Source organism: Colobus angolensis, unplaced genomic scaffold (genome assembly GCF_000951035.1).
Source record: "Colobus angolensis palliatus isolate OR3802 unplaced genomic scaffold, Cang.pa_1.0 Scaffold262, whole genome shotgun sequence".
Lineage (NCBI taxonomy): Eukaryota > Metazoa > Chordata > Mammalia > Primates > Cercopithecidae > Colobus > Colobus angolensis.
In genome coordinates this window covers 889961-917132 of record NW_012115844.1, presented here as the reverse complement: position 1 = coordinate 917132, position 27172 = coordinate 889961, and positions in this window count along the sequence as shown.

Here is a 27172-nt window from a genome sequence, read left to right as displayed (position 1 = left end):
GAATAGTCATTAAATATAATTTTTGGAAAGATTCTAATAACATGGAAACATGCATATGACAATATTATAAGAAAATATAAATACACAGCATTTAAGCCTTTATAAGCAGCTAGATTTTTACAATGGTAAGAAAGAGAAGCAGATAAGACAGGAAGAAATATGTCTCTGTGATGCAGTTAAAAAAAAAAAAAAACAGGCTGGGTGCAGTAGCTCACACCTGTAATCCTGGCACTTTGGGAAGCTGAGGCAGGTGGATCACTTGAGGTCAGGCGCTAGAGACCAGCCTGGCCAACATGGTGAAACCCCATCTCCACTAAAAATACAAAAATTAACTGGGCATGGTGGCACACACCTGTAATCCCAGCTACTCGGGAGGGTGAGGCATGAGTACCACTTGAACATGGGAGGCGGAGGTTGCAGTGAGCCAAGATCGCACCACTGCCCTCCAGCCTGGGCAACAGAGCAAGATTCTATCTCACAAAAATAGAAAATGTAAAAGCATGGCAAGGTAGATGAAAACTAGAAAGTGAGGTAGAAAAGAGATATCAGGTAGGATCAAGCAAGAATGAGACTCTTGAGGGAAAGACAGACCAGGCCAACTATTTAGCATTTTCTTCTAAGAAATGATGAGATGGGTTCTAAAGATTTTGTAAAGACAAGCTAAAATGTGATTTTTTTAAATATGCTATTGGTGATATGAAACATCAGTGGAGAAGGTTATGAATGAGAGAGAAACAATCAGTTATAAGATGAAAGGAGAGTGGATGTTGGCTTAAAAAGAATGGGAGACTGAAGACACCGAGAATTATAGCAATGCAAGAGTTATTTGGAAAACAGAATCATTAATACTTGGAAAATAAGAAAAGAGGAGAAAATGATTGTCAGGTGGACACTGATGATATTTGCTGAAATGAGAAACATCTGAAAGGAAGCAAGTTGGAGGGGGAGTTGACTAGTACACAAATCTAGAATCAGGAGAGGAGAGCCAAGATGAGTATCAAATGTGGAGGGATCAAAAGTCTCGCAGACGCAGAAGTTCAGACCTGGAACACACAATGTAACCAATGCAGATTAGGGCTTCTTGCTCTGGTGATATGGTTTGGCTCTGTGTCCTCACCCAAATCTCCTCTCAAATTATCTCAAACTGTAATCCCCATGTGTCAAGTGAGAGACCTGTAATCTCCAAGTGTCAAGGGAGAGAGGTGATTGAATCATGGAGGTGGTTTCTCCCACGCTGTTCTTGTGATAGTGAGTTCTCACTACATCTGATGGTTTTATAAGTGTTTGGCAGTTCCTCCTTCACATTCTCTCTATCCTGCTGCCTTGTGAAGAAGACACCTGCTTCCCCTTCGGCCATGACTGTAAGTTTCCCGAGGCCTCCCAGCCATGCAGAGCTGTGAGTCAATTAAACCTCTTTCCTTTAAAAATTACCCTGTCTCAGAGAAGTTCTTTATAGCAATGTGAAAATGGACTAATACATCCGGGTAGGATGTACACCTGTTGTGTGTCACCTCTCCCACTCCTTCCAGAGACACCATAAAAATGCTAGCATAAGAATACAGCAATACAAATAATGATATTTGAAAGAATCAATAGAAAATAGGTTTCAAAAAATTTCTGGGAAATAGAAAGCCAATGGAAGGAACGTGATTGATGAAACGGGGAAGATAAGTCAAAGCCTGGATTTCAATACATGATTAGGGCTACAGATGAAAAGGGAACCAACATGTAGGACCCTGCAGAACCCTGTGGTGATTTGGGACTTGGAAATGCCAAGTACTACAAAGGACAGAAGGGAGAAGAGGGTCTGAAAAGAAGCACTAAATTAAAACCTGTATATGGGACAGTTGCCTGACTCTTCAGTTCCATCCTCAGGCACAGAACACCAAGAAGCCTAGCAAAACAAACAAATCAACAGAGAAAACAAAATCAGAGATTTTCCTTTTAAAAATTAGAATAAGCATTGTGTAGATAATCATGGCAGCAAAAGAGCAAACCAGAATCCCAAAGCTAAACCACACTTATTCTTGTATCTAGTGGTGCCATGCCAGCTTCCTAAAATGAGACCTGTTACTTTATAGGCTATACCCATTATCACAGAGCTTAAAGTCAGCTTTTCTACTATTCACTCTTAAATATGTATGTACCACTAGAAGTCCGACACTTGAACCTATGACATCGTGATGGATAGTGTCCAAAGACGGTATCCATTGATACCTGTCTTCCTGTGGGCTCATGTTAGTCTTTCATTCAAGAAGTGGAGTCCCATTACTTTCTCTTTTAATCTGGGCTGGATTTCATGGCCTGTTTGACCAATAGAATGCTGCAAAAGTGTCATTCTGGTACTTCTGAGTTACAGAGAATCTGTGGACCTTTTGCTTGGGGCTCTTGACACACTCACTTTGGGGTAAGCCATCCACCAGGTAAGAAGTTTAATTACTCTGATAATCTAGTCTACTATGCTGTGAGGGAACTCAAGGTAGCCATGTAGAGGGTCTGTGTGGAGATTAATTCCTGAATTCCTAGCCACACCCAGGTGTTCCAGCTATCCCAGCTCAGGACTCAGATATGGGGCAGAAGAAACTAGGCTTAACTTCATAACCAGCAAATTCTTTACAGGACCCCAGCTGCTATAAGACTGCAACTGTATGAAAGTCACCAGACAATCACTGTGCAAATGAGCCCAGTTAACCCACAGCTCCATAGGAGGAGATGCGTTGTTTTAAGCTACTAGTTTTAGGGTTGTTCGTTATGTAAAGTACTTATTGTTAACCTTTAGAATCAACATAAAAACAAGTGATCTCATTGTTCAACTCCCACCTATGAGTGAGAACATGTGGTGTTTGGTTTTCTGTTCTTGCAATAGTTTGCTGAGAATGATGGTTTCCAGTTGCATCCATGTCCCTAGATCACTTGGACACAGGAAGGGGAACATCACACACCGGGGCCTATTGTGGGGGGGGGAGGGGGGAGGTATAGCATTAGGAGATATACCTAATGTAAATGACGAGTTAATGGGTGCAGCACACCAACATGGCATATGTATACATATGTAACAAACCTGCACGTTGTGCACATGTACCCTAGAACTTAAAATAAAAAAAAAAAAAAATCAACATAAAGACAAAACAAGGAAGGTAGTTACAGACTAGCGTGCAGAAATACCTATTTTTGACTTTGAAACAAAAAAGATGATGACATTTGGAATGTGAAATCAGGAAGATAGCTGAAGGAAAGAAAAGGGGCATTAATATTCTTATCATACAGGTGGGAGTCAAGAGATACATTCATATTTGATGAGTAAGAAAATGAAGTTGTAAATATATTCATAAAGTGACAAAAAAAACCAATAGACAAGCTGAAAATTGAGTAGATGGGGTGAGAGAAGTGAAGAGAGGGTTAAAGGAACCAGACCAACATCAATCACAGCAGAATATATCTAAAATTTTAAAATTAAGAAAGAGCAATACAAAAAACACCCAACTAACTACCTTTGTTCTTCTGAGGGGTGGGCCTAGACGCAGAGAGGAGTAAGGTAGGGAGTTGCTGCATTTTATTTCTATTTTACTTCTTTTGTCTTCAATTTAAGCCAAGTGCATGAAAAATTAAACAAATTCAGCAAGTGAAGATAATTCAGCCTCCATGGGGTCATGAGCAGATCTGGGATGGAGGCAAGGTGGAGGCTGTGAGAACTGCCCAGGGCTACTGGCTGAAGATCAGAGAAGGGAGAGAGAGAACAGTATTCAAGACACCACATCCATTGAACAGGGGAGAGGTGAAAGGATACAGAAAGAAGCAAGAATGACAGAAAGGGAATGAATAAAATGCCACAAGGCTTTGGGGTGCTGTTAACCTTGAAGCACCTTTTCTTTGAAAACACTTCCATGGGCCTGTCATTTATGAGTTATGGAAAGAGAAATTTCAAGATCATCAAAGGAGCTCTAGGGTGAGGAAGACAATACCAAGGAACTCAATGGTTGAGACATGCTTTGTCAATCTGCCATGAGAATCTACATGCTCCCAATACTCCCAGTGTTCCAGAATCTGAAGACAGTAAGAACGTACCTTGGCCAGGTTATTTAATTCAGCAACACCAGGGGCAGGTTTGAGCAGGTCACAGTCATGAGTATGTCAATGGGTAAAGCCAACTTTTCCTCCCAATTCTACTGAAACCCAGTCCATGGCTCTGCCCACAGATATTTCATCTTCAATGTCTCTTTAGTTCCTCTGATCTTTCTTGGGAAATACTAAGCTGACTAACTGCCCCAGTTTTCTTGAAACTGTTCTAGTTCCGGCACTGAAAGTCCTGTGTCCAGGGAAATCCCTTAGGTTTTGGAAAATGAGAATAGTTAGCACATGCAGGAAGAACTCGTGAATTCATCATTTCAGAAATAATGTCACATGGCGAACATTTATGTCTTAGAAAGTGCTTTTTGTTCTTTGTGGTTAGATTTGTTCTCCACAAGCCTGTGCAGTAGGCATGACATGGTTTATGTGCCTCCCCATTTGACATGTGACTAATCAAAGATGATTAGTCATCTGTGAATAATCAGAGTCAGAAATTAGTTGACACTGCATTTTATCACTTGACTCTAGATCCTGTCCTCTGTTCCATGTGTAAAGTTGCTGGGTTGACATTTGTTTCCTCATAAATAATGAGAATAATACTCATTATCTCATCTCATTAGCAGGTGCTAGTATTAGCCTTTTGTTAAAGATTAGAAAATTGAGGATCAGAGAAATCAAGCAACTCACCAGAGAACACACAGCAAGTGAGTAGTAATCAGCATTCAAACCAGATACCTCTCATACTATGCCTTTACTGCCTGAGCAGACAATTTGCAGTACTCCTGATCTTCAGGAATTCCTAATACACCTTCTTAAGAATCCCAACCTACTTTCACAATTTTATCCCCCACTAGTTCTTTTTCATAGAACTTATGTGCTGGCTGAGCTGAACTGCTATCTGGTTCTGGAATATGTTAATGGCTTCTCTCACTCTGGCTTTTGTTCTGGACAAGCTCCTGACTAGACTTTGTTTATCCAGGCTCTCATTGTAGGGTGAAAAAACAAAACAAAACAAAACAAAACCACAGCTTATATAATCAGACTTGGACTTCATTCACAAAAGTGCTACCTTGTTAGCATGGGAGCTCTTTGGTGAGTGTCCCAAACTTCCCAGAGCCTTCATTTCATTATCTGTAGATTGAAGATGATCATGTGAAATCATGGGCAGTTAAGAATTCATGAACATGTGCTCCTAAATTGTCCAACACTGCACATGGCACACAGTCTGTGCATTCCACCTCCTAGCTGTGGGCATAACAGAGAAGACTGTGTGCAATTCTTACCATCGTATACTTTGGAAATGGCATGTCAAGAAAAATTGCACATTCTATTTGCAGATCTGTATTTTGTGTATATGTGTGTGGTTGGCGACAAACATCCATGCTTTTTCATAAGTAGCCCTCTGCCTCTTAGGCAGTTATGTAAGAAGCATTGCGGACCCTTGAATACAGTTATGAATCATTGGCTGTGGACTGAGTAGAGAGTGCCACATGCTATATCCAGTGCATTTGAAAAGACCTAAGTGTATGTGTGTTTTAGGGGATAGTGGTGCTGGTGGTGGTGGGGTGTGTGTGTGTGTGTGTGTGTGTGTGTGTGTTTTAGGGGATGGTGGTAGAGCCACACATCGCATGGACAGCAGTGGATTGGCAACCATGCATGTTGAAAACAGTGTTTCATTTGGAACCCATCTGGCGAGAGGAGCTTTAATATCACTCTGGTTGTAAACACATCTTCAATGCCCTGTTGGTTGCCAATTTGTCTTCTAAACTCAGTCAGTTTTCTCTTTTGGTTTAAAGACACAGCCATGAATTTAAGTGTGGACTTGGGCTCAAAAATCTACAAAAATTCTCCTATTAATTCTTTTTATGTTATTCTGTACACTATATATACACAAATGTGTGCATGTGTGTGTATAATCTTCCTTTAGGAAACATAGAAATTAAGGTTTTAAATGGTTTATTTTCAAGATCCTTTTCAGTTTAATTTAGCTTCCACTAATTTCTTACTAATTCCCCCTCAGCAGAAATGTCACTTATTAAAAGAAAAAAAAATGCAACAGAGAAGATGGAATTATTAGATTCAAATTAAAATCTTGAATCTCTGACATATTAAAATCTTGAAAAAAGACAATCTCTACAGTGCAGAAACATTAGCAATGTAGCAAAGACTGAGACATGTCTTTATTTTTTCTTTCTGGGCACAGAGCTAGACTACATTTTTTGGCCTTACTTAGAAATCTAAGCTGTGGCTACATGCCTGAGTTCTGGCCCAAGCCAGGATCCACACTGAGTCAACCATCCAAGATCCATTAGCTCAAGTAATCTTCACGATTCCCCTGTGAGAGGCATATTGGCCCCATTTTGAAAATAAAGAATCAAAGTCTCAAAAAGGCTAATTTTAAAAGATCTTCAAACCAGTGCCTAGGATATCAAGGAATTTATCTCAGTTTCAATAGATTATTTGAATACAGAAAATCCAAAGTATTTACAGATGATCTGCTCAATATAACTAGAGAGTTTGGAAATGTTTCTGGAAATAATTTCACTATATACCAAGAACATCAACTCGAGAAAATAGACCATTTTCAATAGCAATATAAATGATAAGTCTAAAACAGTATTGCAATTTTTGTAGAAAAAAATATGAAAGTATTATTGATATAAACAAAATAAATAATTTTATCTTGGGCAAGACTAACCCCAATGCCCAAGTTCTTCACTACACGTTGAGACAGAGAGAAAACAAGAGGCCAAAACAGACTCAAAGAGTTGGAGGAGGGGACTGAGAGGCAAGCAGAAACATGCTCTCTATATGTTTTTCCGATTTTGATAGGGAATGGGCCAGTTACTAAAAGGCTCTACCCTTCCACTCAGACCAGAAGGGGGAAAGAACAGAGTATAAGATACATTTACCTGTTTCTATATGTTGCTATTTCTTAGACTGTAAGGGCCCTTTTCAGAGCCAAGGGGCAAGCAGCGAACAAGTGCAAATAAGTGATTCATAAAGAGGAGGCTTCTGGTCAGGTGCAGTGGCTCATGCCTGTAATCCCAGCACTTTGGGAGGCTGAGGCAGGTGGATCATTTGAGGTCAACAGTTTGAGACCAGCCCGGGCAACATGGCAAAACCTTGTCTCTGCAAAAATATACAAAAATTAGCCAAGTGTGGTGGTGTGCGCCTGTGGTCCCAGCTATTCAGTAGGCTGAGGTGGGAGGATCCCTTGATCCCAGGAAGTGGAGGCTGCACTCCAGCCTGGGCGACAGAGTGAGACCTTGTCTGAGAAAAAAAGAAAAAAAAGGGAGGCTTGGCAGCCTTGTGCTGGGGCTGAGCACAGAGCCCTTCATTCCTCTCTAGCCAGGACTCTTTAAGGTTGATTGGCACATGGGACCGACCCAAGGCCTAAAAGTTCCCCAGCCAGCCAGAGGACAGGCTTCTGACTCCACAGCTATACCTTATACTCATTTCAGGTGCTCTTCTTGGGAAATTAGGTTCATTTTTTTAGATAAATCTTGGAAATTCAACTAACAAAACTGTCCTCTTTGCCAGTAGAGACTTCTCTGAATGCCCTTTCCAGCTCAGCTCCTCTGAAGCTATGCTTCTATCTTGTTCCATGTGGAAAGGCTCTTCCATTTTGCAAAGAGAACATACACACTGGACTTCTCAAAGGTGAACTTCATGGGCTCATCTGAGGTCTGTTGGGTTGACTCATGAACCTTCTGTGTCCAAGGGCATTTTGGTCAAAGACATTCAGAACTGGCAGCCTGGGGAATCCAGTTGCCACTTTGTCTGGCGCCTTCATCAGGGTCTTTATTAAAGATGAGGCTGTATGGAACTGCCTACAATGCCCTGCAGTGGCCACAGTGGCATTCTCTCATAGAGACATACAGATTCTACTCATGAACCCTTTGGACTTTTTTCTGATTTTCAATAAGAAAATGTTGTGGCCCCACGGACTATCGAAGCCTCTAGGGGTAGAAAACCCTGGGTTTACCTCCTGGCTCTGGCTCTCCTAGGTTGGGAGATAAAGGGAAGCTGCCTGATTCTTATAGCATCAATGCCATAAGTTTTCAAAAGGAAATTATTGGTTTTACCTAAAGAGATTGTTGTCATGAGGATGTGAGATGCTATATGAAGAAGGACTGCATTGCACAACTTTGCTATCTAATCTTCAGACTATTTGCTCATATTTTGGCATATTTAATTCTGGATTCTTCAGCATGGCATTTCTCCTGTCTGAGCTGGGTTCTTCATCTTAAAAAAAGGTGATGAATGCCATGTATGTCATAGTGATTAATGTAAAAATAAATTCAAATCATGCTATATAAACTATAAAGAACTGAAAAACAAGCATCATTGTTATCAGAATTTGATTATTCATTTATTTTTCACAATCTCTTCCTGATTACCTAGCCATCTTCTGAACCTATGTAAAATAGTTACAAAAATGTAAAGTTGCCCTATTACCCACCTTGAATTTTAGCAAGAAAAAAGAAATTGAGGCCTGGAGACTCCAACTTTTAAAAGAAAAGTCTGATATTTTCTAGTTCTCTTAGATGAGATGCAACAAGGTCAACTTTTAAAAATTAAAGCTTTTCCTCTGGTTTCTTCACAATGGAGAAACTATAATGAAATCTGACTAAATTGCTTTTTAATTGGCAAAGCAATAAATCAGTGAAAATGTATTCTTTCTGTATTCGGGATGACTCTACTGGATCTGGAAATAAATCACTTCATGTGGTATTCTTTTGTCTTTTCTTTGCTGGTTCTTCTTTTTCACAAATTTATAGAGGTACCAACACTTAAGGGTGAAGAAAAAGATAAAGTCACATATGACTCCTGGCATAATGATTTGCCTTTTCTATCAGGTGAGAAAATCACTGAAATTTTTAATTCAATCTAGGAATGAAGCATTTCGCAAGTGTTTTTCAATATCCTAAGAAGATTATTACAGGAACTGATGGTACTTTAGTGATAGTTAAGTGGCTGAAAGGGCCAAAGGATTATGGATGGATTTGGTCTGTGCTTGGATTAAGAGACACAAAAATGATAATGGCAAGGTGATGTCCTAATTTTTCTGTACATTTACAGAGCATGTTCTGTGTTAGAAAGCACCTTCTCATTCATTGCCTAATCTGATTTTTCTAACAACCCTGGGAAGTAGACAGGAAAAAGATTTTCGTTCTCTTTTCACTCTTTTTGTTCTTTTTGGAGATGGAGTCTCACTCTGTTGCCCAGGCTGGAGTGCAGCGGCACAGTCTCGGCTCACTGCAATCTCTGCTCCCTGGGTTCTGGTGATTCTTCTGCCTCAGCCTCCCGAGTAGCTGGGACTACAGCTGATCAACACCACACTCAGCTAATTTTTGTTGTTGTTGTTTTGTTTTGTTTTTGTATTTTTAGCAGAAATGGGGTTTAACCCTGTTGGCCAGGTCGGTCTTGAGGTCCTGACCTCTGGTGATCCACCTGCCTCGATCTCCCAAAGTGCTAGGATTACAGGCTTGAGCCACCATGCCCGGCCTCTTGCTCTATTTTTTCAGGAAACTGAGGCACGAACAGTTTTAATGACTTACTCAAGTCATTGACAAAATTGAGATTGAAATTAAGCTCTGTCTGATACCAAAGCCCAAGAGAGAAAATTATTACCACGTTAATAGACTATTCCAAAATGGATGATAATATTAGCCTTAGAAGAGTCACTGAGAAGAAAATCATAATAAATGGTCAGAATGCCAGTTTGAACATCAAGCAAAAACAAACAGTTTGGTCCAGCACAAAACATTTCAAGAAAAGGTTGGTGGAAAGCAGAAACACAACAGTCAGTCATTACAGCATCGACTTTGCAAGACAACTGCAGATACTGGCTCGGACACTCACTGCAGATGCTTTGGGCACATCGCTTAACTCCTCTGTGATAAACAGGGATAGTGACTCCTACCTTATCTGTAAAAAGAGGAAAGCAATTTCTCCCTCATGGAGCTACGGTGAGGATTATAGGTGATCATATGCGGATGTGTTTGGGACAAGAAGCATTCCCACAATGTAAGCCGGAATGAGCCGTCTTTTCTCAGCAGTAAGGGCGTGTGAAGTCCTTGGCCCAGTCTGCGGGCCCTGCTTTTCAATGTATTCAAGTGACAGAGAGCAGTGGTATCTGCCTACACAAGGCAGAGAATTATAGACTCCAGAGCCTGAGACATCTTACAGGGAATATGGAGAATCCAAATGGCATGTTCAGTTTGTGCTACATGGTGGAGATCTTGGTGCCAGAGCTAGGAATTTGGGCTCTGCTCCGCAGGCTGCAGCAAACCACACAAGGGACTTCAGTAAGTGGTAAGTGGGTGGCACTCTCCAAGCTGTTCTTCAAAAGCATCCATCAGGCAGCCACTGTCAGAGTAGGGGACACATTGGAAACTTATTTTAGGACTCCACCCTTAGGAAGAGAAGGAGAAGTTAACCATAAAAGAATTACCACTCTCAGGGGCAACTAGTGGCCACAGGCCACTCAAGGGCTGGACATACCTCAAAGTCAGACTCACTTTTAAAATTTTATTTATTTTTTGAAATTTGCAACTCAGCGCATCTGACCGGGTGCTATACACAGTCGTCAGAAGCTTCACACAAGTTTGTGGTTGTTTTTAAATATCAACTTTCAACATTTGCTCTTGTCCTTTGTGCCCATATCCAGGTGATTAAAATCCTATCTGGTTTTTTCAGGACTCGAACATCAATACCTTATCAACGCCACTCTCTGCTGGCGTCCCCGGCTCTTCGCTGACCTTGTCTTCCTTTTGTGCTTGAAATGCTTTCATGATGGACTGGATCTTCTCTCACCCCTGAGCACTCTGCCTTTCATCCTGAAATCCATGCCGTTAGGATGGCTAGGGAGTTTTTCCACTCCCTTAGCTCAAGACCTGTCTTTTTGTACCCTGTTTGGCTTTTTCGCTATTCCTTGATTTCTTTTCACTCCTCCGTATTCATGCCGACCTTTTTTTTTTTTGCTTGCGTATGTATTGCTTGATGGTATTCATCACCTCTGGGTATAGAATCATTTATCCACTATGTCTCCTTTCTTCCCCCTTGAACTTCACTCAATGTTACCTTTATTTCCCCCGATTCTACTCTGCTGTAATCTGACTTTCCATTATTATTCTTATCAGCAGTCTGTTATTTATAGAGTGGAGAAATAAGATAAGCTCCTTCTAATATAAATGGGGCACAGGCAATGGAGCTGGGAATAAGAAATGTAAAAAGGAAAGCAGAGCTGCAAAAAGCAGAGCTCCAGAGGCATTGCTGATGGCTGGGTGAAAAGGGAACTGCAGAAAGGATTTAGGGTAGAAAAGTGAGATCTCAGCAAGGGTAGTTACCTTCCAGGAAAGGGGAAGAGAAAACAGTTGCCGATCATCTGTTTTTTGCTGAGTACTGTGTTAAATCCAGTGAATGCACCTTCTCCTTTAATCTGCACTCTAGACTATGAGGTAGTATTAGTCCTTACTTTATAGGTGAAGAAACTGAGGCTTACAGAGTTTATTTTCCAAGATAATGCAGATACTCTGGAGCAGAGCCTGCACAAAATCCCAAATTGTATAAAGATGTAAAACAATCGTAGATGGGTTACTTGGCTCTATCTCAAAAGGGCTCAGATTTGTGTCTTTGATTTCAGTTTTCCTGGGTCTGAGACTCTATTGAAAGAGAATATTCTGAGATCCAGATAAAGATTTAGGCACACACTGCTCATGGTATTCCTACTTGACACTATCATCAACCATATGTCTAATAAAAGGGAAATGACAAATTAAATAATAGCATACCCACAAAGAGAAATTCTCAAAAAACACTCCAAATGACATTTTAGTGATTGTAATAAAAAATGAAAACTCCTCCTGCAAAAGAGGCATTAAAAATGAACATCCAGAAGTGTGTGCAATTGAAAAATATAAAATTATGCAAATTAAATATCTGTATTTTTTATCTCATAGTTTCTTTTTTAAGATACAGTATATAAGATATTATCTCTCATTTTATAGGAACTTGGAGAAGATTTCAAAATAAAAAGGTGAAGAAAAATAATATCCCTGAACTTTCTACTGCTTAGCTTTTCTTATCTTCATACTATGAGATAGACAAATGTTTATATATATACTTATTTGATTTGCTTGTTCTCACTTTAAACATTTTGAACAACACATACAAAAGATAAAATAAAAGAAACAAAAATCTCAGAATTTTGCCAACTAGAAATGACCACCACTAATATTTTAGAATGTTTCCTATAGCTTTTCATTGTGTTATTTTTTCATGGTGGAAATCAGGCTCCGTATACTGATATTTTAGCAACAATATAAAATGTCAACACAAGATTAGTTATAGGAGATAAGTTATCTAAAAACACTTGTGATTACCTCCAATAATTACTATTGCCAATGTATTTATCTGTATCACCCACACCTACTAGACTATAAAGTTCCTCATACAGGTATCATACATACTTTGTTCACAGATACAGTCTTAAAGTCTAGAATAATACCTGGCATTTGCAGGCACTCAAAACATACAGTGAACAAGTGAATGATGCAGGAGAACTTTTCCTGTCTGCTTTATTTACCTGATTTTAAAAAATGACTTTAATTAATTCAAATGTGTTTTAGAGATGCAGAAAATAATATTTTCATTCCCTTGATTGTAAAAATGATACCTGCTTTATTTGGTGAGAGAGAAAAGCAAAAATAAAACAAATTCACCTGACAATTTTTCTGGCACTGTGTATCAAACATTTGGTCATAGTTAAATAGCGGAAACAAGCAGTATCAGCAATGGTTTTAAATGATATGAAACACATCAAGAGTAAAGCTTGCCTATTTAGAAGCACAGTTGTAAATACTGCCAAAAGACAAAAGAAAAACAGGGCCAAGATTTTCCCCACGGACACAGTACTCTGGAAAACATATGGCCTCGATTATTATAGAATTTGGGGTACAAATGAATCAAGAGAAGACCTAAAAGTCTCTGAGAACTACAAGTTTTCTATTATATTTTTTTCTAGTTTGTAGTTGTCTCTCCACCAATTGAAACATATCATTAAGTGATTTTTTGAGGAAATTTACCATATATGAGTATTTGCATAATAGCATTTGCATATTATTTACTTTGGACTATGATTTTCAGATACAAATGACAACTTGGCTGGTATAACATTCTTTGACTACTTTATATTTTCTTCTGATTCTGAAGTCTTTCTTTGTCTTTGAACATTCAGTGATACACAGAAGTCTGATAATAACTCTATTATTTCTACAAGTACCTATTTATTAATAGTTTTGTTTTTTCTGAGACGGAGTCTCGCTCTGTCACCTAGGCTGAAGTACAGTGGTGAGATCTCGGGTCACCACAACCTTCGCCTCCCGGGTTCAAGCGATTCTCCTGCCTCAGCCTCCCCAGTAGCTGGGACTACAGATGCATGCCACCGTGCCCAGTTAATTTTTGTATTTTTAGTAGAGATGGGGTTTCACTGTGTTGGCCAGGCTGATCTCAAACTCGACCTCCCAAAGTGTTGGGATTACAGGCGTAAGCCACTGCTCCTGGCCTAATAGTTTTCTTAATAACCATAAATTATTTTTTCTGCTTTAAACTCCAATTAACATATCCCTCAGAATATGCTCAGATGTATTTCCTCTTATTTGTATTTTTTTGTTTGTTTTATTTTTAATGAGTATTTTTAAGCAATACTTTCGGTCCATTTCAACCTCAGGATCTTGGAAAAACAAATATATCATTAAATTTTATTCTCTTCTAATTATTCTCGTACTATCTCAAAACAAACAGACAAACAAGCAAAACCCCTCAATTTTTAGTTCAGATTTTTATTTTCCAAACTTAGAATTTTGTCTCTCTCTTATTGTTATTCTCCATATACAAATAAAACACTTTCATATCCTATCTATCATTGTTATTAGTCCATTTGCATTGCTATAAAGAAATGTCTGATGCTGGGTAATTCATGAGAAAAGAGGTTTAATTGGAAAACGGTTCTGCAGACTGTACAGGACGTATAGAGGCATCTGCTTCCAGGGAGGCCTCAGGAGGCTGATAATCATGGCAGAAGGCAAAGGGGGAGCAGGCACTTCACATGGCAAAAGCAAGAGCAAGAGAGAGAAGGGGGAGGTGTCACACACTTTTAAATGTCCAGATATTATGTGAACTCAGAGCAAGAGCTCACTTATTATCAAGGGGATGGCACCGATCATTCATACGGGGTCACCCCCATGATCCAAACACCTCCCACCAGGCTCCACCACCAGCAATGGGGATTACAATTTAACATAAGATTTGGGCGAGGATGAATGTCCATACTATGTCAATCATCTTTTCAATGTCATTGTATTGTCTTTTTATCGCTAATGCTTGGCATTCTTTCAGAGAATGCCTTCTTGTAGAAATCTGCTTGACTGAGCTCTAAAAGTAGTAAGAGCATAAAAGCAGTTCCCTTTATAAATAATTTTCAGAAGTAAGTCATCCACAAGCATTAAAGTACCCACTTTTTTACCTTTGTCTGCAGTACATTTTTCATGACCCTCAAGTTGTTGTTCCAATTTTTGCACATTTCACATTTTATTACAATTGCCCATTTATTTGAAAATTGCATTTTACTCATTTTTAAAAGTTGGTGTCTACCCAGAACCAGCATTTGTCAAATGACACACTGTATGTCTTGTCTTGGGTTCCATCCTATCCCTGGTTGACCGAAAATCACTTTTCCGTTTGCGGATCAAAAGCAGGTCGTCGTCTCATCTCATAGCCCAGTGAACAGAAACTAAAGAATTTTCACTTAGAAGATCTTCTTAGATAAGGTGTAATCTTTTTCTACCCTACCTCTCTTCTTAAGATAGAATATACCACTGCCAGCCACATGCAAATCCCTATCCCAATCTCTAAATTCGTTGTTTCTCATTTTGCATTTTCTGAATTTGGAGTCACCAATTGGAGAACGCAATAAGCAGCCAAGAAAAACTGACAATAACCCAGTTTTCTATTACAAAACAAATTGTACCTTTGAAATCTAGGAAAGGGTGACAAAAAGTCTTTCTAGCTGCTTTAAGGGGCCTGTTATAAAACATTTTTTTTTAATGCCTGATTTCTGAACCAATTGATGATCGGCATAGAATCCAGGCATATTGAGATTAAAATTCACTTCGTTAATAATAAAATTGGTAGAGAACTTGGATTAAGAACTGCAGCCAAGTGGAATTCTGTTATTGCACCCTGAACTAGATAGACCAGCCTTCTCATGTGGAGCAAGACAAGCTCAGGCCTTCACCTGGTGGTGCTATCTCTATGACCTAAGCCTGAAGGAGGAAGAGAGTATGTGTTTCCTACAGGGAGGAGTGAATAAGGGTTGTCGACAGTATAGCACTCTCAGAAACAGGAAAGGAGGATAAGAGCACCCACCCTAACAAATAATTGCTCCCTTTCTTTTCAGCTGGAACCACTAGAGTAGATGGGCCACCAATTGCATATTAAATTCTGTTAAATAGGATAAATGTTTGATCAAAGTTTCTCTTAGATTCTGCAATTGGGTTGGTGAACTTTCAAAACTGTTAATTTTTTTTTTTTTTGGTTCTTTGGAGATTTTAATAAGAATTTAGAATGTTCATTATGAGATAAGCTAGCCTAGCCTACTTATTTTCCTTCTCATTCCTCTCTCTTCCAGATTTTCTACAAATAACATATTTAGAATCAGAAAACAATAGCAACGAATAAGCAATTAACAAATCAATGTTGACTTTAAGAATAAGGCTCACTCTTAAAAAAAAGTGCACTGTGCTGGCCGGGTGTGGTGGCTCACGCCTCTAATCCCAGCGCTTTGGAAGGCCGAGGCAGGTGGATCACGAGGTCAGGAGATCGAGAGCATCCTGGCTAACACGGTGAAACCCCATCTCTACTAAAAATACAAAAAATTAGCCTGGCGTGGTGGTGGGCACCTGTAGTCCCAACTACTCCGGAGGCTGAGGCAGGAGAATGGTGTGAACCTGGGAGGCGGAGCTTGTAGTGAGCCGAGATTCACCACTGCACTCCAACCTAGGTGACAGAGCGAGACTCCATCTCAAAAAAAAAAAAGAAAAAAGTGCACTGTGCCTTTATTTTGCATGCATTAATCTGCTCAGGCTGCTATTAAAAAAAAAATCACAGGATGGGTGGTATAAGCAACACATATTTATTTTCTTAGTTATGGAGGCTAGAAGTTCATGGTTGAGGTGCTGGCAAATTTGATTTCCACTGAGGGCTTGCTTCTGGCCTTATAGAGAACTGTGTTCTCACATGACCTTTCCTCTGTACTAGCATAAAGGGAGAGAGATCTCTGGTATCTGTTCCTTTTCTTATAAAGACACTCAAGCTTAGGTTAGTTAGGGCCACACCTTTATGACTAGACTACATTTAACTTTAGTTCCTCTTCAAAGTTTCTATCTCCAAGTACCATCACACTGGGGGCAAGGGCTTTGGCTTTAACATATGACTTTTGAAGGAACACACTTCAGTTCATAACACTGCAATTCTAATTTACTATAATTTACCTTGAGATCAGTGTGAAGAAAAAGTTTGATCAAGTAAGGATTCTGTTCAGTATTGTGTAAGTGAGCATAAATTACCCCAAACGTAATTTGAATTAATGTTTCTCTTGAGTGCATAAATACCATGACCAAAACCCAATTTGTTCAGAGTCAGATACATGGTGGAGAAAATCCTGTGTCCTTCCCAGCTCTACCTCTGCTCTTCACACTAAAAGAATCAGGTTGTTTATACCACCAGTTATTGGTGACTATCACTATCAAATATGTCACTAACTTGCATTTAAGTTTGACAAGTATTTTTCAATTAGCTATGGGCAAACGGTTGCTATAGGACACATAAAAATAGATAAGACATCTTAAAGACTTGAAGACATGATATTGTGGAGCTATAACACATTTCTGTAAATAATTTTAACAAAGGCAACTATTATTATATGTAATACAATAAGGAGTGCATGAGGTAGTTGGGGAGTTTAGGAATGGTAATTAATTAAGCATCTGGTACAGTGACTTATGTAGGGTAGGCACTCAATATTTGTGCACTGAATAAACAAGGAAGGAGTAAGTGAATGATTCAAAAGACAGTAGAATGCTTTTTTAGCGACATGGTCTCTGGAGTTTAACACCTATAAACATCATGATTTCTAAGGAAGCTAGACTCCAGCAATCCCCTTGGACAAAATACTGTGTATAGACAGGTAAAGTAAAGACTTCTTTTGCAACCATCAACCAAGATGGACTTAACACAACGTTTACTTTTTTTTTAACTTTTACCTTAAGTTCAGGGATACGTGTACAGGCTTATTCCATAGGTAAACTTTTGTCATGGGAATTTGTTGTACAGATTATTTCATCACCCAGGTATTAAGCCTAGTCCCTATTAGTTATTTTTCCTGTTCCTCTCCCTTCTCCCACCCTCCACCTTTATAATATGCCCCACTGTGTGTTTCCTTCTATATGTCCTTATCATTTAGCTCCAAATTATAAGTGAAAATGTGTGGTATTTGGTTTTCTGATCCTGCATTAGTTTGCTAATAATGGCCTCCAACTCCATCCATATCCCTGCAAAAGGCATGATTTCATTCCTTTTTGTGGTGGCATAGTATCCCATGGTGTATATGTACAATATTTTCATTATACAATCTATCATTGATAGGCATTTAGGTTGATTACATGTCTTTGCTATTGTGAATAGTGCTGCAATGAATATATGTGTACATGTGTCTTTATAATAGAAAGATTTGTATTCCTTTGTATACACAGCCATGAGATTGCCAGGTCGAATGTTCCATGTTTAGGTCTTTGAGGAATCTCCATACTGTTTTTCACAACGGTTGAACTAATTTACACTCCCAGCAACAGTATATGAGCATTCCTTTTTCTCTACAACCTTGTCAGCATCTGTTATTTCTTGACCTTTTATTAATAGTCATTCTGACTGATGTGAGATGGTATCTCATTGTGTTTTTTTTTTTTTTTTTTTTTTGAGAGGGAGTCTGGCTCTGTGGCCCGGGCTGGAGTGCAGTGGCCGGATCTCAGCTCACTGCAAGCTCCGCCTCCCGGGTTCACGCCATTCTCCTGCCTCAGCCTTCCGGGTAGCTGGGACTACAGGCGCCCGCCACCTCGCCCGGCTAGTTTTTTGTATTTTTTAGTAGAAACGGGGTTTCACCATGTTAGCCAGGATGGTCTCAATCTCCTGACCTCGTGATCCGCCCGTCTCGGCCTCCCAAAGTGCTGGGATTACAGGCTTGAGCCACCGCGCCCGACCTCTCATTGTGGTTTTGATTTGCATTTCCCTAATGACAGTGATGAGCTTTTTTTCACATAATTGTTGGCCATATGTATGTCTTCTTTCACATGTATGTTTATTGCGGCACTATTCACAATAGCAAAGACTTGGAATCAACCCAAATGTCCATCAGTGACAGACTGGATTAAGAAAATGTGGCACATATACACCATGGAATACTATGCAGCCATAAAAAAGGATGAGTTTGTGTCCTTTGTAGGGAAATGGATGCAGCTGGAAACCATCATTCTCAGAATCTATCGCAAGAACAGAAAACCAAACACCGCATGCTCTCACTCATAGGTGGGAACTGAACAATGAGATCACCTGGACTCGGGAAGGGGAACATCACACACCAGGTCCTATCATGGGGAGGGGGGAGGGGGGAAGGATTGCATTGGGAGTTATACCTGATGTAAATGATGAGTTGATGGGTGCTGACGAATTGATGGGTGCAGCACACCAACATGGCACAAGTATACATATGTAACAAACCTGCACGTTATGCACATGTACCCTAGAACTTAAAGTATAATAATAATAAATTAAAAAATTTAAAAAATTAAATCTTTGACTTAAACAAAAAAAAAAAGAAAAGTATCTGTTCATGTCCTTTGCCCACGTTTTAATGGGATTTTTTAAAAACTGTATTTGTTTACTTTCTTACAGATGTTGGTATTAGAACTTTCTTGAATGCACAGTTTGCAAAAATTTTCTCCCACTCTGTGGCTTGTCTGTTTACTGTGTTGATAGTTTCCTTTGCTGTTCAGAAGTGCTTTAGTTTTATTAGATCTCATTTGTCAATTTTTTGCTTTTGTCATGATTGCTTCTGGCATCTTCATCATCATGAAATCTTTGCCCTTGCCTGTATCTTCAATGGCATTTCCTAGTTAGTCTTCCAGGGTTTTTATAGTTTTGGGTTTTACATGTAAGTCTTTAATCCTTCTTGAGTGGATCAGCACTTTCTATCCATGAACATGGAATATTTTGCCATTTGTTTGTGTCATCTCTGATTTTTTGAGCAGTGGTTTGTAGTTTTCCTTGTAAAGAACTGTGACACAATGCCTCTTTGGAGGTAAAAGGGCCAGGGAAGGAATTAAGGAATCATTACTGCTGAATGATCCAAAGGAGGTCATGAGAAATTGGTTGGAAATACATATCTGTAGCTGAGAAGAGAGTTTTAAAGTTGTAGATTAATGTAATAATAAACACATTGAGTGCAGATAATATGGTCAAATGAGAGAAAATAATGCGGGAGAGAGAATGAACAAACTAACCTGGGAACATCATGAGAAAGAACAAATAAAGAAATAAGTGAACTTGTCAGAGATTGAGAAGAAATAATTTCAAATGTATAAGGAGAAGCAGACAAAAGTAGTATCATTAATGCCCCCCAAAAGGAATAGCTTTTGAAGGAACTTGTAAAACTGGAAAATCACTGGCTGAGGCAATTGTTAAAGGATAAAAAAATCTTCTGAGGAAAAGTTTTTACAGAATGGATGGAAAAAAAAAAAAGCCTCATACAAGAGTTTAAAACTGTGTCAGGGGAAGCTGAGGCCATAAGTTTATAATGTTTTTCTAAAAAGTTTGTTAATTAAGGAAAGGAGCAAGAAAGGAACAAATAGCAAATTTATGACTTAATGAAAATAATTGCACCTGAGTATGTTGAAGCTTGGGTTTCCCATTAAAAAGCCATTTGTATTTTCTGCATTAGTATTTTCTGATACAATTTGTTGGTATCTTTTTTGAGAAAATTGTCTCAAGAGTGTAATGCAGGGCAAACTATGTACCCAGTGAAAATAATGAAAAATTGATGTTCTATTTGTAGACTTGATGATTCAGTGGATTTGGCACTCATCAACACAATTACCTGCCAGCAGTTTGACAAAGCCACAAAAGGCTCATTTCTTACAGAGATAAGCCCTTTCCTATTTTTAATACATTATTTTTAAAATTTTATTTCCACATTTTCTACTGTGGTCCAATAAGGAGTGTTGGTCCCATGTATGATACAGGGTGACTTCTCTTGGTCTCTCTTTTGAACCAAATTATTTTGAGCCATAAAGATTGGAGATGTTTTACCTCCATTTTCTTTTAGGGATGAACAAAGAAAATGAGTTTAGTTTCATAGAGAGTAAGGAGATAAGACACAAACAGAAAGAACCACCTTAAGGAGGGATATTAGCCATTTCATTGATATCTTTTTACATGAGTCTTAGTAGATGTAGCAGAACAATAAAACTGCAGAGTGTGCACTAGAATTTGGAACTCAGAAAAGGAATGATAATGGCTACTGTTTATTGAACATGTACACGGCAACAGGTATTTTCCACGTATTCCTTGTCATACTGAATATTATCAGCACCGCCTTTTTCTTCATTTTAAGGTGAAGCTTAAGTATACAGTCAAGAACTGAAAGTAATTATAGAAGAATTAGGATTTGAGGTTTTGTTGGTACAACACTAATGCCTGTTTATTATATCTTTTTCTCCAGAAAGAAAAGGGTTTATGGATCATTTAAGCATTTTCCAAAACATTTGTAGAAATAACCTGTGTTGTGTTAATAAAATTTTCCTGGGTATTTTTAGGAGGAGACATGGAGGAGTTTGATTATTATTGTTTGTTTGTTTATTTATTTATTTATTTATTTATGTTTATGGTTGGAGGGAATACTTTATTTGATGATGCTTCCAGTAAACAAAATCTCCAGGTTGAAGGCTGCGATCTTTGATGTCTGTCTCCAGGGAGATTGCTTTTTATTTTTTATTTTTTTATTATTATTAATTTTTACTATATGTTCTAGGGTACACGTGCACAACATGCAGATTTGTTACATATATATACATGTGCCATGTTGGTGTGCTGCACCCATTAACTCATCATTTACATTAGGTATATCTCCTAATGCTATCCCTTTCCCCTCCTCCCACCCCACAACAGTCCCTGGTGTGTAATGTTCCCCTTCCTGTGTTCAAGTGTTCTCATTGTTCAATCCCCACCTATGAGTGAGAACATGCAGTGTTTGCTTTTCTGTTCTTGTGATTCAGTTCCCACCTTTGAGTGAGAACATGAAGTGTTTGGTTTTCTGTTTTTGTGATAGTTTGCTGAGAATGATGGTTTCCAGCTGCATCCATGTACCTACAAAAGACATGAATTCATCCTTTTTTATGGCTGCATAGTATTCCATGTTGTATATGTACCACATTTTCTTAATCTGGTCTGTTATTGATGGACATTTGGGTTGGTTCCAAGTCTTTGCTATAGTGCCGCAATAAACATACATGTGCATGTGTCTTTATAGCAGCATGATTTATAATCTTTTGGGTATATACCCAGTAATGGGATTGCTGGGAAAAATGGCATTTCTAGTTCTAGATCCTTGAGGAATCGCCTCACTGCCTTCCACAATGGTTGAACTAGTTTACAGTCCCACCAGTAGTATAAAAGTGTTCCTATTTCTCCCCATCCTCTCCAGCACCTGTTGTTTCCTGACTTTTTAACGATCGCCATTCTAACTGGCGCGAGATGGTATCTCATTTTGGTTTTGATTTGCATTTCTCTGATGGCCAGTGGTGATGAGCATTTCTTCATGTCTCTGTTGGCTGCATAAATGTCTTCTTTTGAGAAGTGTCTGTTCATATCCTTTGTCCACGTTTCGATGGGGTTGTTTTTTTCTTGTAAGTTGGTTTGAGTTCTTTGTAGGTTCTGGATATTAGCCCTTTGTCAGATGAGCAGATTGGAAACATTTTCTCCCATTTTGTAGGTTGACTCTTCACTCTGATGGTATTTTCTTTTGCTATGCAGAAGCTCTTTAGTTTAATTAGATCCCATTTGTCTATTTTGGCTTTTGTTGCCATTGCTTTTGGTGTTTTAGACATGAAGTCCTTGCCCATGCCTATGTCCTGAATAGTATTACCTAGGTTTTCTTCTAGGGTTTTTATGGTTTTAGGTCTAACATTTAAGTCTCTAATCCATCTTGAATTACTTTTTGTATAAGGTGTAAGGAAGGGATCCTAGCCAGTTTTCCCAGCACCATTTATTAAATAGGGAATCCTTTCCCCATTTCTTGTTTTTGTCAGGTTTGTGAAAGATCAGATGGTTGTAGATGTGTGGCATTATTTCTGAGGGCTCTGTTCTGTTCCATTCGTCTATATCTCTGTTTTGGTACCAGTACCATTCTGTTTTGGTTACATTAGCCTTGTAGTATAGTTTGAAGTCAGGTAGGGTGATGCCTCCAGCTTTGTTCTTTTGGCTTAGGACTGTCTTGGAGTTTTATAAAAATAAGGAGTTGTATTATAATTTAAAACAAATCTCTAAGCCAAAGGAAAATACTTTCTCAGACTCTTAACAAACCTGCACGTTATGCACATGTACCCTAGAACTTAAAGTATAATAAAAAAAAAAAAAGAAAAAGCTAAAAAAAAATAAAAAAATAAAAAAAAAAAAGAACTATAGAGGACTTATTTCTGAATTGAATATAATAGTATTCTATTATTTTTGTTCATTTAATTTTGTGATTGCCAAACTTTTTAGTATCCTATATTCAGAAATTGAAAATTCTCAGCAAGTGGTAATTAAAACAATATTTTATTATCACTCTGTTGAAAAGTGGGCAGTGTCCTAATCGACAGTGGCTTTCACATATTGGGAATCTTGTTTGGATGGTGTACTTGGTTGGCAAAGAAAAATTAATTCCTTAGCACTCCATTCGTATTGTAACTTTTTTCTTGAGTCTGTAGTCTAGTGATTATGTTTAATCCAGCATAATTCTCTGATTACCCTAGTGTAGATTCCCAGAGTTACCCATAACCGCATCTGTCTCAGATCCCAACTCCAGCCTCTCAGGGCCACCTGCACCATGATGCCTGACAGAATGTATGGCAAATGGGTAATAGATACTCAATAAATGTCTCTGAATTGAAACAATATAATGTTTAAAGAGCCAACTACATATGAAAATCCATCCAACAAATAGGTGGCCTTGATGTTAATTTCTGGTTTACTAGTTAGAAACACTATTTGTTTTACATTTTTGTCTATGATTTCATGTTTTGCATGGTCTATTTCCTTTTATATTTTCTTTTTCTTTCTTTTTAAATTTCTTTCTTCCTTCCTTTTTTCATCTCTTCACCCTTATGTAATGTAAAATCTTCTACCTTTTATTGAACACCCATTCTATTAATGTTTTCTAATTATCATTATACCTTTGAAATACAGGAATTTCCCACCCTCCGTGATGAAGGTAACTTGCTTAAAAATTTAAGTAGCTTTGTCAATATCACACAGCTCATAAGCAGAAGAGTCATGCTCCTGGTTCAAATATGTATTTCCATAGATATAAAACAGCATAAAAGTTGCTCCTTCCTTATGAGGCTGGCTAAATTGTGATCTCTGCCAATGTGGGCTCTTGAAGCTTCCATGTGACTTCAGGCCATTCTCTCTTTCTTTTTCTATTTAGTTGAGTGACACTGCTAGGCCATAGATTGAAAATTTCCCTCTGGCTCATTAGGTATGAAAAAGTTTAAGAAGAGATCAGGGATGTTTTTATTCCTCTTGGCAAAATACATCAATGCAAACATTATCCTGTAGAAATACCAACAACCAGTAGTTAAATAATCAATAGAAATATTGTTTTGTCTTTTCTTCATCATCATTCTTCTATCAGATATTTCTTGGGTTGAATTGGGTTAATTCTGCAGGCCAAGTGGCAGATATCCTGAACTTTAAGTTGATCTCTAAGTCTCTGGGATGGAAGTGGGCTTCATTAATAATTTATCCAATAAATATTTATTATGAATAATTAATCCAATAAATATTTATTATGCAGTTTTTTGTTTTGTTTTGTTTTTGAGACAGAGTCTTGCTTTGTTTCCCAGGCTAGAGTGCAGTGGTCCGATCTCGGCTCATTGCAACCTCTGTCTCCCGGGTTCAAGCGATTCTCCTGCCTCAGCCTCCCGAGTAGCTGGGACTACAGGCACATACTACGATGCCCGGCTAATTTTTTTTTTTTTTGGTATATTTATTAGAGACGGGGTTTCACCGTGTTAGCCAGGATGGTCTCAGTCTCCTGATCTCGTGATTTGCCCGCCTCGGCCTCCCCAAGTGCTGGGATTACAGGCATGAGCCACCACACCTGGCCCCGCACTATACAATTTTTGTCTTATTTCATTTGATGCCACTAACACTTTATGGAAGAAGATTAAGCTTTGCCAAGTAATATGTAAATGTATATGTAAAATTTCTGATTCCAATGCCCTCAACTATTTCAATGGTTTTATATGCCTCTAAATCTCTGTATCGTATAATATTTTGTTCGAAATTTATTGAGTGGTTTGTATTTTCCTAATACAAATCTGATTGCTTGAAAACATGGTGTCAGAAATAGGGAGTTTCCTAAGATAATATTTCTCTTTGAGATTTTGGCCTAGTGGATGGCAAGGAAAATTATGTTATAGGCTGGAAAGACAGTAAGCATGTTACACTGTGACTAAACAATTTGTATTTCTAGGGAAGAAGTGGTAACACAGAATGTTAGTTACATGTGCTGGTAGTTACTGACTCTACCAAGGTACGTAAGAGAGAAATTAATTCAGGAAAGAATCAACAGGTTTTCAAGCGTAAATGAAAAGGAATAGTTTAGACATCTCAGACTTTAAATTGGAAGAAAAGCCAACTTCTGGGCTTAAACTATAGGAAAGGAGATTGAAAAAACCTTTGGGAAACAAAGGCCAATCAGAATCCCAGTATTGAAATAAAGATTGGATTAAGGGCGTAGCCTTCTCATTCAATCTCGATAGCTTTAAGTTGCCATTAAGCTAAGAGAAAAAGTGAGAGGTGGGGGAATAGAGCTGCGGGTAGAGTAAGAAATGTAAAGGCACAAGGAAAATCTATGCCTGGGGAAATAATATAGGTGTGGTTCCCAATATGTGGAGCCAACTGGAAGCCAATAGATCAGAAGCCTAGTAAGGTATCAAAGGAAAAGTGTTTCTGAAGATAATCCTCTTGACTAATTGAGACCGAAAGAAACTTTTAGACCTTGGTTTATCATCCAAGGGATCCCTCAAGATAACCCATGTCTTTATTTAATGTGTGCGAGGGAGCTTTGAAAAGGAAGCAGGCAGAGCCAGAGGAAAGAAAGCATTATAGCCTAGGACGCCCCTCTCCCACCTAGAGGTCAGAAGCAGTGCCTAGCCAACTGAATATCCCACTCCCAGGACAGCCAGTCTTCACTGCGTGCCCAGCAGGATTCCATCACTGTGATTGACCTGTGTCTTCTGTGGATCTTTCAGTCTTCTGTTATTTGAAGGAAATATTTTACTGAGGTCACCCTAAACCCATTTAATCTTGTATCTGAGCTGTATGTGTTAGTGGGTGTGAGCAGTTAACTTATGTTTTTAGTTCATACGTTGCTGGATGCAGGGCAGCCACACCCCAGTCTGATGACAAGGACTACAATTAATTTAAAAATATCCTGAACTTTAAACACAGTGACTGAAGGGAATGTTTGATTTTCTTCACTGGGGAAGAGCTGAGTGTATTCTGTAATTAGAGGAAATACGTTTTGGTTGCTCCCATGGTGCTCACTGCCCGATAATAACACTCTTGTATAATCTCCTTCCCTGGCAGGTTGGCAGGACCTGTGACTTGATTCTAAGCAACAGACCAATAGTAATCACCAACCACCAATAGCAAAGGGGATGAGATGTTCCTCCTGTGATTATACTAAATGTGAATAGTGATGGGACGTTGCTTTCATGATTATGTTACATTACATAAAACTGTCTGCTAGCAGACCCACTCTAAAGTCTCTCTCTGTCCATTGCTGGCTTTGAAAATGCAAGTTTCTGTGAATCCTACAGTAACAGGAAAAAATTCTACTAGTGTCCTGAGAGAGAACTAGGAAATGCTCCCGCAACCCCTCAACTTGAGCTTGCAGATGAGAATGCAGCCGTGGCCCACACTTGATTGTAGCTTTGTGAGACTCCTAGTGAATGACCCAGCTAATCTGTGGTTGAATTTCTGATCCACAGGAAATGTGGTTTTAAAGATCTAAGTATATTTTAATTTATTGTGCATTACAGTAGTCTCACCTTATCTGTGGAGTCTATGTTCCAGGACTCCCAGTGGATGCCTGAAACCATGAATGGTACACCCTATGTATTGTTAGCCTTTAATGCCCTTTTTATCCTAACTGAGAACTGCGGCTGTAACTTTTGCAGTTTGATGTATGACAGCAAAACTACCATAAATTAATTTTTCCTTCTTTACAATTTCAGAGTTACAAGATCTGTTTTTACCTTAGACCTTGACAACTTCAGCATGTGATTTTTTTTCTTTCCTTATTAAGACAAGAACTTTCACCTTTTCAGTTAAAGAAAGCACTTTATGGCTGCTCTTTGGCTTATTACAATTGCCAATATCACTATTTTTGCACTTTGGAGTCATTATTAAGTAAAAATAAGGGTCACTTTGAACACAAGAACTGATACTTCCATAGTTGATCTGATAACTGAGGTCACTGCTAAATGACTAATGGATGGGTAGCAAATACAGCATAAATACACAGAATAAAGGGATGATTCTCCTACAAGGCAGTATGGAATGGGATAGTGTGGGCTTTCAACACATTCATAGGAACAGTGTGCAATTTAAAACTTATTAATACCCAGCCATCCCACTACTGGGTATATACCCAAAGGATTATAAATTATTCTACTACAAAGACACATGCACACGTATGTTTATTGCGGCACTATTCACA